Here is a 13,289-nt window from a genome sequence, read left to right as displayed (position 1 = left end):
CAACTTCTGATGTCACTTTCTAATTTCTACTTGGTGCTAGTAAACTTAGAGCCAACAGGAAGAAAAGGAAATCACAGTTTAAAAAAAATAAAATATTTACAGCTTATTGACAAGCCACCAAATTCAGGCATGCAGTAACTTGCATGGTTGTATATTAGAGAAAAGAAAATGAGAAAAATGAGCCTTTTTCTAAAAAATCAGTTTTATCTTTCATTCCTAGTACCTGTAGTTAATTTTCCCTAAATACATGTTGAGCCATTACCAAGAATCAGAGAGGAAGTTTATCAGAATTTTGCAGAGTTGGACACTAACTAATGCAGTGCTGCCCGTGCTTTTGACTGTATGGCAAAACTGAACTAGCTATACAAGAGATGGGGAAGGTATTTCTATACCTTTTTAAACTATAACCAGTTGAATGGATTGTCTGTTATTTCCAAAGCATTTAAGAAAATATTATTTTCTTGATAGATTTTTAAAATTATATTTTAAAAACTTAGAGAAGCTGGGAGTTGATGGCTCATGTCTAGCAACTCAGAAGGCTGACATCTACAGATTGCATTTCAAAGCCAGCTATCCCAGCATGAAAGTCCATCTTATCTCCAATTAACCACCAGAAAACATCAAGTGGCGCTGTGACTCAAGGGGTAGAGCAGTAGCCTTGAGCTGAAGAGCTCAGGACAGTGCCCAGGTTCAGAGTTCAAGCCCCATGACCGACCAAAAAAAAATGCTTAGAGAAAAAAAATCAGACAACACAATTATAGAAAAGCAAAAAAGCTTTGTAAGCCTTTCTGATCCAAAGTATAATTAGACAATTTCAGAATTCAAACTCTACAAGAAACTAATGTTCAAGGAATGTTCTTGTAGTTTTTCTCCTAAGTTTTACAGAGAATCAAGCTTATTTTCCAGAAAAATTATTAAATAGTACTAAAGTAATTTTCTTATTAATGTGTTGTATTATATTTCAGAATGTTAAACACTGTATAAGACTATGTAGAAATGTAACAATAAAATCATATCCTGTATAACTAAAGGTCATTAAAAAAATTTTTTTCCTAACCAATGTGTTGCAGTTTTTGTTCTGAAAATTCAAAAAACTAACAGTGAGATCAGAATTTTAAACTTCTTAAATATTAGAGGAAAAAGTTTAATCTTATTGTGAAATTTGTGAGGGGGCTTGCAAGATAAAAACAGCTGTTTAGCAATTTGCTGGTATTAAAGTTGTGGAATAAAATATGTTCTGTAAAAACAAATAAGCATTAATTCAGAGTATAAAAATAGCCTAGTTTTAATGAAGCAGCAACTGGCTGGGGATCAAGTTGGTGCCATTTGAGAACTAGAAAAATACTCACCTATAGGGTGTCTTGGATTGGTGGATGTGCAAGGTGTAGTAGAAAACAGAAAAACTGTCATAGAGAAAAAAAGACAGTAGGCCAAATTACTGAACCAACCGTTTCAAAATACCTTTGACATGACCAGCACTCTTGCATAAGTAAAACAAACCCTAATGTCTGTGAACAGTTCATTTGAACCATATACTCCATTTTCTTCTGGCCTCTTTCTTGGTCCACATATCACTGAATCACAGTTAACTAACTGGTTTAAATTGTTTTAGAAAAAAAAATCACAAGTTTTTTTGGCATGATACTAAAGACATTTAAAAATATAAACTGTACTTGTGTTTACAAGAGTTCCAATCATCTCAAAAGCTAAATTTCGAAGTCACTACTTTAGCCACCAAAATTTAAATGTTTGAAGGCTGACAATATAGCTCAGTGGTAAAGCACTTATGTAGTCTATCTAGTGGCAGGCCCTGGGTTAATCCCCATCAGCAAACACACAAAGTTCTTCTTTGTAGATTTAAGGGGCTCCTCTTTTCTTTCTCCTTCCTTCCTTCCTTCCTTTCTCTTACTCTTCCTCATCCTTCCCTCCAGTCCCTCCTTCCTTCCCTCCCAGTTATCAAATGTAGAGCCTTATACAAACTAAGTAAATGTTCTACTACTGTAGCTACAGCTACAGCCCAGTGCATTTTTTAAGCTAATAACAATGAATCTGAGCACTAGTGGTCACCTCAAACAGAAAAGTTCAAAAGATACCATCTCCAAAAAAAAACAGCAAAAAGTAGGGCCAGAAGTACGGCTCTTTGTACAAATAACACATGATTTAAAAAGAAAAAAGTGGAAGGAGCAAACAATCACAGGAAAATAAAAACAGACTATACTGATACATGAAAACAAAACAATCAGAGTTCAAGCCACACAACTGACAAAAACAACCCCCCCCCCAAAAAAAAACAGAACAATGAAACCTGTTGAAATAGTTTTCAGAAGAGGGGAGGTAAATAATGCTGCAATGAACACGGTTCTGCTGGTAGCTTTAGTATACACTTGTTTGTGGTCAGTTCGGTAAATGCCCAGGAGTAGGACTACTGGGTCATAAGGGAGCTTTAAGGAACCTCCATACTGCTTTCCAGAGGAGTTAAGTTTGCACTCCCACTATCAGTGTGTTAGTTTTTCCCTTTTTCCCACATTTCTCTACCATCTATTGTTTAGATTTCTTGACAATGGTCATTCTAACTGGGATAAGGTGGAATCTCATGTTGTTTTGATTTGCATTTCCTTTATGTCCAGAAATGTTGACTATTTCTTCGTGTATATATTGGTCATTCTTATTTCCTCTTCAGAGAAGTCTCTCTTTAGCACAATCACATTCACTGAGGCATTATTTACCATATCTATGGAACCAACCCAGATATCCCTTAGTGGATGAATAGATCAAGAAGATGTGGTATATATACACAATGGAGTTCTATGCTTCCATGAGAAAGAATGACATTGCCTCATTCATAAGGAAATGGAAAGATGTCAAAAAAAATTATATTAAGCAAAGTAAGCCAGGCTGCCCAAAGAAAAGTAGGTTGCTTGATTTCCCTCACTTGTAATAACTAGATTATGTTTATGATATTCTTAACAGGGTATCTGAATAGCCCAATTGCTAAGTGTATAATGAAGCATATCAACATGAATACCAAATATTAGAAACAAGAGATTGTTGTTATGTCCTGTATGCAATTATTTCCTCTTTTTTTCTGTTTTAGTTTTCCATACCCTCTGTCTGATCTTTGGAAAGGAAAGGGAATTACAGAAACAGCAGGACAAAGGATGAACTAATGCAACAATGAGGAAGAGGGTAACAGTGTTTAAAAAGAAATGTACTCATTACCTTAGGTATGTAAATGTAACTCATTCCCTGTTTCATCACCTTTACAATAAAGATTTTTTAAATTATATATGCAAATGTACCCCATTCCCTGGTTCATCATCTTTACAATAAAAATAAAAAATAAAAATTGGGGGTGGTGGGGCCGGGAGTTTGGCCTAGTGGTTAAAGTGCTTGCCTAGCATGCATGAAGACCCAGGTTCGATTCCTCGGTACCACATACATAGAAAAAAAAGCCGTAAGCGGTGTTGGGGCTCAAGTGGTAGAGCACTAGTCTTGAGAAAGTCCAAGGACAGTGCTCAGGCCCTGAGCTCAAGCCCAGGCCTGGCACAAAAAAAAAAAAATCAGGGGTGGGGTGGGGGTGGGAAGAGATAGACAGTATGAGCGAGCTTGATTGGGATACACTGTATGTATTTAAGTATATGTCACAATAAAACAAACCGTTGTACAATATATGCTAATGAAACGATTCTTAAAACAAATATCTACAGTCTTCTAATTTTCCTCAGGATCCAAAAGCATACACTGGAAAAGGACAGCCTCTTCAACAAATGGTGCTACGAAAACCAGTTACCCACTAGCAGGAGACTCCAATATTAACCCTTACTTCTCTTTCTGTACAAAAATGGCGAGGCAAAGGGTGAACTAATGAAGCAGTGATACTCACTAGACACTATATTGAAAATGAACTATATGCAACTTGTGAGGGAAGGAGGTCGGGAGGGAAAAAAAAAAAAACTAGAAGGAAACAAGGGAAGAGGTGACACTGTTCAAAAAGAAATGTACTGCCAGGCACTGGTGACTCATGCCTGTAATCCTAGCTACTCAGAAGGCTGAGATCTGAGGGCTGCAGTTCAGTCAGTTCTGGCATTAAATTACCTGTGAAACTCATGTCCAATAACTACCAGAAAACTGGAAATGGCACTGTGGCTCAAGTAGTAGAGCTCTATCTAGCCTTTAACTGAAGAGCTAAGGGTAAACACCCAGGCCCACAATTTAAGCCCCACAACCAACAACAAAAAAACTACTCATTACCTGACTTATGTAACTATAACCCCTCTGTACATCACCTTTACAATAAACATGAAATTAACTCTTCCAAGTGGATCAAAAAATAAGTAAAGGGACTAGGAATATGGCTTAGAGGTAGAGTGCTTACCTAGCATGTATGCAGCCCTGAGTTCAATTCCTCAGTACCACCTACAGAGAAAAAGACAGAGCCAGGCACTGATGGCTCATGCCTGTAACCCTAGCTACTCAGTGGGCTGAGATCTGAGGATAGGAGATAGGAGAGACTCCTATCTCCAATTAGCCACCAGAAAACTGGCAGTGGCACTGTGGCTCAAGAGGTAGAGCAGTAGCTTTGAGCTGAAGAGCTCAGGGACAGTGCCCAGGCCCAGAGTTCAATCCCCATGACTGAGAAAAAAAAAGCTGAAGAGGAAAAAACAACTTCAGATCTTCCCTGTAACAGGCACTTGAAGTATCCAAAGGTTTAACCAGTGGGTTGTGAATGCCAAGTGTTGTGCCAGTAATTGTGGGGTCCAAACTAAGAGTTACTTAGAAGTTCATTTACTTTTTCTGGCTTATTTACTCATTATTCTAGTATATTGTTGGCTCCATTTGGTAGTACCTTTTAATCACTATTTGTGGCCTTCTGTGGATCTCTTAGTATGTTAAATATCTCATCATGAAAATACTGCCTTGTTCTCCTTCTTACTTTTAGATATGAATTTTTTTAGTTCCTATCTAGATGTCAATTTTTTATGTTTAAGATTAACATAAGTTTTTTTCTTAGTTGCTTCTATTGAATTTTATTTTTCATCTAACAGGCTATTTAGAAGTCAGGAAAATACTTAGCATTTTATTCCCAAGCTTTAATGGGATGCCAGGAAGATGTTTTAAGGAATTAGAGAGCATTATCATCAGAGGAATTAATGTGTAATCTTTTAAGATTTTTGATTTGTCTTAAGATATATATTGAGTACCATTAATTTTATGTGCAGCATCTCAGACTAGTTTTCTTTCTCTTGGGGTTCATGTTTTAGTGTCTTCTATCCTTTTTCTTTTCTTTTTTCACCGTCCTTGTAGGCTTTACCTTCAACTCTTATGTATAGTACTGAGAATATGAGGTTATTTGAAGACCTGTCTAAAATCAGAAGTTTAGGGGGAGATAGGAAGGATCAAAGAATTGTTACTTATCTAACAGACCTTTCATATATGTAGGCATGATTTCCCATTTTGAGAAGCAATATTATTTAAGAAAAATCACAATGGAAATCAACATGGAAGTTCCTTTAGAAAAAAGAACTAACACCATACTACTACTGAGTAAATATTAAAGGAATATAAATCAATATGAACTTCAATATATAAAGTCACCATAAGAGACTCAATGAAAGCTGCCAATCAACAAGGGGAAGCATAAAGTAGTGGGTAAGCTTTTCAAAGCAAGGTTCGGAATATGCCCATCTAATGTATGATGGCGAAGCCTTTTGGTGCAATTAATACACAGTAGAAATGTGGAAAAATGAATGGCAGCAAAGTGGGGCAGGCTCCATTGAAGTTGGTACATGCCACTGGAATAGGGAGAACTTAACAGGAAGGTGGGCTTAAGAAAGATGAATATGGCCAAAGCAGTTTAACAATGAGACCTATTGAAAATGTTGGGGATATGATTGTCATATAGTATGCATGTGTGGAAAAATAACAACAGAACCTCCCTTGTACAATTAATGTATGCTAATAAATAATGCCTTTCACTATTTGAAATTGTTCATAACATCCTCCAGAACACACGCTACAAAGCTTTTAACAAACCATAAATAATTAATTATATCTAACTTATCACTTCCTTATTTCTAAACCAACAATAAAAATAATACTGAATGTCACAGTTAGTTACATTTGAGAAGTAGAATCACAAAGTAAAATACTGCTGATATCAACCAAGTATCTATCAGTCACTTACATCTGTTCATTCTAGCTACCTAGGAGACAGAAATAGAAATGACCATAGATTGAGGCCAGTCTGAGCAGAAAGTTCACAGGTGGTTGAAGGAGGGAAAGGGAGTGAAGGGAAGCTAAAAGAGGGAAGAGGAGAAGGGAAAAGGAGACTACACCACAATCTTTATTTCTTACACATATTTGACTAACATTGAACTACTACTAATGTGTTAATAAATACATACTGCAAGGAACAACCATAGATGTAGGCTCACTTTGAAAACGTCTCTTTCAATGTGACATTTTAAGCAACGAGAGGGACAGAAACCAGATCTCAGTAGATTGCCCAGGTTAGTTCTGTACCATTGGGTTCAAGATATCCTTTTGCCTCATCCTCCAAAGTTGAACTAAAGCACCATCACATCCAGCTCTTTCAGAGTGATTTTATAAGCAACCTTCATCTCCAACACTGGCATGATTAAATTTGAGGGTTTGTTGCTGTTTGTTTTTGGTGCTCATCCTGGGACTTGAATTCCGAGCTTGGGTACTATCCCTGAGATTTTCTGCTCAAGGTAAACATGTTACTACTTGAGTCACAGCTCCACTTCTGGCTTTTCTGTTATTTTATTGGAGATAAGAATCTTATAGATTTTTTTTTCTACTGGGCTGGCTTAGAACCTTGATCCTCAGACCTCACCCTCCAGAGGAGCTAGGATTACAGGCTTGAGCCACTCATGCAGGCTCTGGGTTTTGTTGTTATTGTTTTAAACAAGCCTGGTAGTTTATCTTAAGAGAAGGTAAACTGTGTGTGTGCGCGCGCGCGTGCGCGTGTGCGCGTGCACATACACACTCTGGGAGCTGAAATGGGGGCTTTATGCTCTTATCTCTTGAGCCATTCCCCCAGCCCTTCTGCCCTTTATTTTTGCAATAGCAAAATAGCATGTACGTTTAGGTGGCCTGAACCATGATATACTACTGAAACTTCTTAAAGTGGTTAGGGGATAATGAGAGTGAACTTCTTTTCTAAGTTTTATTCGTGGCTTCTCCTTCCCTTCTTCCACACATAGCATGCTTCTGTTTTGCTTTATCTTTTGAGACAAGATTGCACACTGTAGCCTAGGCCACCTGAAACTTCATGATCTTTAGCCTATTTTTTGCCAACTTTATATTCAATTGTTGCTTTTTTGTTTTGCTTATTTCATGCTTGTTTTTCTAAATAAAAATTGTACTTTAGTCATAATCAATTTTTTTGTCTGTATCAATTAATTTTATTTAAATAATACTTCTTGCCATGTGAAATTTATTAAAATTCCTTAATTATTCCTCTAGCTCTGATACACTGCTAAGAAATTATTTTTGATGTACAAGATGACACACAGGTCTTGTGAATTCTTCTAGAACTTTAACGGTCTCATCCAGAACAGTATCATCTAGAATTGGCTTAGGCAAATAGAAAAGTGTAAAAAATGTAATGCTACTTAGTTTTCTATTTTCCCTAGTCAGTTTTTCAAGTCCACTTAATAAATTACCCATCTGTACTATCTTGAGGATAGAAAATATTGGCATCATTGTTGCTATTCTCACATTTATTATCTAGAGGAAACACATAATCAATTCATTTCTTTCCCTAAATTTTAAAGGAATTATAAATTTGACTACATTTAATTTATACATTAATTTGAAGAAAAAAAACTCACAGCTTTCCCACTCTAGCCTTACCAGTAGTTGCAGTAATAGTGATATAAACAGAATTAAAACCAACATGTGTTGAGCACTGTATGCCAAATCTGTTTGATGTGCTTATTTTAATTATCACAATTCCATGTTAAGTATCAGTACCTTCATTTCATAGAATTTAGTTCCATATGAACTGAACCAATCTTAGAGCAATAAATACCCTCCTACTTCTGCCTCTTATATAGCTGGGATTATAAGCATGATCCACATGTCTAGCTTGTTCACTGGAGCAGAATCTTGATTAACTTTATGCCCAGTTGGCCATGAACAGTGATGCACTTGATCTCTGACTCCCAAGTAGCTGGGATTAGGCTTGAGCCACCACGCCTAGCTTTGAATTTTATTTCTCTTCCTGTAGAACCTGGTTATAAAGTTGATTTCCAGGCAAACTTAGTTGTTATTTAAAAATAACCTCTCCTATTTCTTTTTCTTTTTTGCCAGTCCTGGGACTTGAACTCAGGGCCGCAGCATTGTCATTGAACACTTTTTCCTCAAGGCCAATGCTCTGCTACTTGGGCCACAGTGCCACTTCCGGCTTTTTCTGTATATGTGGTACCAAGAAATTGAACCTAGGGTTTTGTGCATGCTAGGCGAGCACTAGACCACTAGGCTACATTTCTGGCTCTCTATTATATTTCTAACTGCTTATAATTTGAATATAAGAAATCACCAATTTTAGAACATTAACTATGAAAGTGCCTACTATCAGAGAACTTTTTCAATCTAAGTAACTTTCAGTTGACATCTAAAATTTTCAGTTACATAGTCATATCACAAGCAAATATTTTTAGCTTTAATTCATTCTTCTCCAATATTTATACCCGTCAATGTACTGACCAATCTTTTAACACTTAATCATGGTACATTCCCTTTTGCTACTGGATTTCATATGTAATATGTTTTATGACCATTGTCTATTTAAGATTGGCCCACAGTTTTCTTTGTATTTCTTTTTCTTTTTTTTTTCTTTTTGCCAGTCCTGGGCTTGAGCTCAGGACCTGAGCACTGTTCTTGGACTTTCTCAAGGGTAGAGCTCTACCATTTGAGCCTCAGCACCATTTCTGACTTATTTCTATGTATGTGGTGCTGAGGAATTGAACCTGGGTCTTTGTGCACGCTAGGCAAGCACTCTACCACTAGGCTAAACTCCCGGTCCCTTTTCTTTGTATTTCTTTGAAAGGTTTGGTAGTACAGTTTGTTTTTTTTTGTTTTTTGTTTTGTTTTGTTTTTTAATCATTCTCATAGCTTTCCTCTTTTCCTTGAAGAGTTTAGCATCAAATTAAGATAATACACCTTTAAAATTTTCTAGGTTCAGTGCTTTTATGATATTTACCTAATTTCTTCTTCTACACTTAGTGTTCATATAGATACGCTTTTCTGGGATCAATTTTAACAATTTATACTTTCCTAATAGATTACTTGGATTTATTTTTATATGATACTGATAATTATCTCACTTGTAAAAACTGACAATAATTTGATCTCATCTAAAAATGGAAAAATATATATAAAATCAACATTCCCAGAATATATGACTATATGAAACTGGTCGCAAAATAATAATTCAGGTCATGGATTTTTAGCAAGAAAGCTCTACATGGACTTTATAAATAATAATAGGAGATACACTAGGCCTCCTTGGCACAGGTCGAAACTTTCTTAATAAAGATCAAGAATCACAACAAATCAGAGAAAGGCTGGATAAGTGGGACTGCATTAAACTGCGGAGCTTTTGTATGGCAAAGGATATAGCTAGTAAATTAATTAGGAAGCCTACAGAGTGGGAGAAGATCTTCACCAACCAAACAACGGACAAAGGCCTCATATCTAAAATATATCTACAACTCAAAAAATTGAATCACTCCAAAAGTAATCTCCAAAGTAACAACCATCCCATTAAAAAATGGGCCAAAGACTTTAAATGTAGAACTCCCCTATGACCCAGCAATTCCACTACTTGGCATTTACCCAATCATCCAGAAACAAGGGCATACTAAATCCACTAGCACAACAATGTTCATTGCAGCACTATTCACCATAGCAAAGATATGGAACCAACCTAGATGTCCCTCAGTTGGTGAGTGGATCAACAATTGTGGTATTTGTACACAATGGAATTCCATGCTGCTCTCAGAAAAAACGACATCGCCCCATTTGTTAGGAAATGGAAAGACTTAGAAAAAATCATATTAAGTGAAGTAAGCCAGACTCAAAGGAACTTAGGCTCAATGGTTTCCCTCATTCGTCATAATCAGTAGAAACCTTGGGCTCTACTAGCAGAGATCTGCAATAGAGCAAAATCTTGATATATAAGGCCATACAGTATGAAGCTAATTGAAAGGACCTCCAGGATATTGAAACAAAAGCCATATAACGAATGATTGTTGTCCTTAATGTACTATGTTGTCTCTCATCTCCTTTGCTGTCCCTTGGTTATCTCATATTGTTACAGTATCTCACTTTGTTATCTGATATATTGAATTTATTTGTATTTGGTTATTTGAAATTTGATAGGGAAGGGGGGAAAACCAAGACGGGTGGGGAGGTGGGGGGGAGGGTAATGGGTACCAAGACATGTGAAAGGGTATCAATGTATGTGAATTAATGCACCTTCTATCTGGCAAATATCATGTAACCCTTTTATTAATTACAATAAAAAAATAAATAAATAATGAAATAACAGCAAAGAATGTTATATTCATTAACTTTAATGAAAGAGACATTAACTAGACACTACAGATGTGTCTCACATCTGTAATCAGATCTGTAGATCTCAGAGGGCTGAGATCTAAAGATCACACTTTAAAACAGCCAATAAAAATGGGCTAGGGAACTAAAGAGAGACCTATCAGAAGAAGAGATTAAAATGGCAGAAAAGCATATGAGAAAATGTTCATCATCTATGGTCATAAAGGAAATGCAAATAAAAACAACCCTAAGATACCACTTTACCCCAACAAGAATGGCCAAGATCTTGAACTCAGACAATGACAGTTGCTGGCGGGGTTGTGGAGAAAAAGGAACCCTACTGCACTGCTGGTGGGATTGTAAACTAGTTCAGCCACTCTGGAAAGCAGTGTGGAGGTTTCTTAAAGAACTGAAAATAGACCTTCCCTATGATCCCGCCATACCACTTCTGGGCATCTATCCTGAACAGCGTGCCCCAGGATATTATAAAGACACCTGCTCAGCTATGTTCATCTCTGCACTATTCACAATAGCCAGGTGATGGAAACAACCCAGATGCCCTACTGCAGATGAATGGATACAGAAAATGTGGTATATATACACAATGGAATTCTACATAGCCAACAGGCAAGATAAATTAATGGCATTCGCAGGGAAGTGGATGAATCTAGAGTAAATCATACTGAGTGAGACAAGTCAAGACCTAAGGAACAAAAGACACATGATATCCTTAATATGTGGTTATTAAATCCAAAGTGTACAAGAGCAAGGACTCAATAACTGCATACCCAAAGCTATGGACATGGTAATGGAAATACAAACATAACTATATAGACAAAAAAAACCCTATGACTCTATAATCATAATGTTTTATTTCATAAACTGATATGTTTCTATGACATACAAACCGTTAGCCTAATTTTGATTAAGTTCTAAAGACTAAGTCCCAGAGAATGTAATTAGAGATTTCCTCCTTGAACAATTGTTTGTTAAACTTGTCATTTAAAATATGATGTAAACATAAGCCATATAATTAATCATTGTTGTTCTTAAGGTACTATGTTATCTCTCATCACTTCTACTGTCCCTTGGTTATCTCATATTGTTACACTATCTCACTTTGTTATCTGATATATCAGATATATTTGTATTTGGTTATCTGAAATTGGATAGGGAACGGGGAAAACAAGATGAGGGGTGGGGGAGGGGGGAAGGGAAATGGGGACCATGACATGTGAAAGGGTATCAATGTGTGGGAATTAAGGCACCATTTATCTGGCAAATATCATGTAACCCTTCTATTAATTACAATAAAAAATATATTTTAAAAAAAGAAACATTGCAATCAAATCAGCTGCTTTTTATAAATCATTCAATTCTTATTATGATGTTCTTGTCTGCCTATATATCATATAATGGCAATAATTTGATTATATATTATTTTTATAGTATTAATCCATAGCATGATATTACATTATATAGTGAGAAAAGATAAATATCTTAGAATTATGAAATGTTTAAAAATGCAGTTTGTTACTAATGCAAAGATACTTTATTGTACAATTTCATTAAATGAAAATAATCATTTAAAAAAAAAAACAGCCAATAAAGAAAAGTCCTCAAGATTCTATCTCCAATTAACCAGCAATTAAGCTGGACTTGAGGTTTGGCTCACATGGTGCATCACATGAGAGATAAGAAGTGAGCAAGAGTGTAAGAGGTCCTGTACTCAAGCTCCAGGATCAGCACAAAAAAAAAAAAAATTGAGAGAGTAAGATTAAGTTGTACTACAAGGTAAAAATAGCTTCTTAAATAGATAATTATAGTACGTGTTTGTATAACTATAATAAAGAATAACATTATCGAGATACTTCTCCAGTTAACTAAATATACAAAAACTATATAGAAGCTGAATCAATATCAAATAATAAATATAATTTCTTTCTATATGTTTATTTAAAACATTACTATCCCAACCTTTAATGAACACTCATTCTGAACATAGTTGTTTGGACCTGTAGATCCAGCCACTAGGATAGCTGAAAAGGAAGACCAGTTGGTCCCAAGAGTTATAGAGCAAGCCTGAGAAAGATAGCATTATCCCATTAAAAAAAAAAAAATCTAATGAACACTAACTATGAGTTAGAAATAAAGAAATAGTTGACATTGTCCCTTGCCTCAAAAACTTAATTCCTTCACTAACGCTTCCAAAATGATATAACTTTTAATAAATTCACAGCAGTATAAAAAGAAAACCTGAAGACCCACTTAAACTTTGTCTCATATGCCATCAAAGATTCCTAAGAAGCCAAGTACAGCAGTTCATATTTATAGACCTAGATAGAGAAACTGGGTGCTGGGGGCCCACCCTTGTAATCCTAGCTACTTGGGAAGCTGAGAGTAAAAAAACTGAAGTTTGAAGCCAGCTCAAATGTTCAATGAGAGCTCTTCCTTCTCAACCATAAGAAATGGATATCATTTGCCTTTCTTTGATAAGGTTCTAGTTACAAACAGATGTCTAAAATAAGCCATGGCTTATCTAAGAGGGTCAGAAAGAGTAGTATGGGGCATGAGGAGAATCTTTATCCTCTCTACAATGTTTCATGAAACAGGACACTTAAAAGTTTAATAATGAAAAAAGTACCATGAAAACAATGAGAAAAACAATGAGTAAATGTTTAAAAATAGAGCACACCAAATCAATT

At 35.9% G+C, this 13,289-nt stretch overlaps 1 protein-coding gene across 1 annotated transcript in view; it reads right to left on the bottom strand.

Moving 5' to 3' along the window:
• The window catches only part of Atad2b (ATPase family AAA domain containing 2B), a 128,943-nt gene that overhangs the window by 44,343 nt on the left and 71,311 nt on the right, over window positions 1–13,289 (bottom strand). The window lies entirely within an intron of this gene.

This window comes from Megascapheus bottae, chromosome 7 (genome assembly GCF_031878675.1).
Source record: "Megascapheus bottae isolate mThoBot1 chromosome 7, mThoBot2.hap1, whole genome shotgun sequence".
NCBI lineage: Eukaryota > Metazoa > Chordata > Mammalia > Rodentia > Geomyidae > Megascapheus > Megascapheus bottae.
This window is presented reverse-complemented; position numbering and strand designations above follow the sequence as displayed.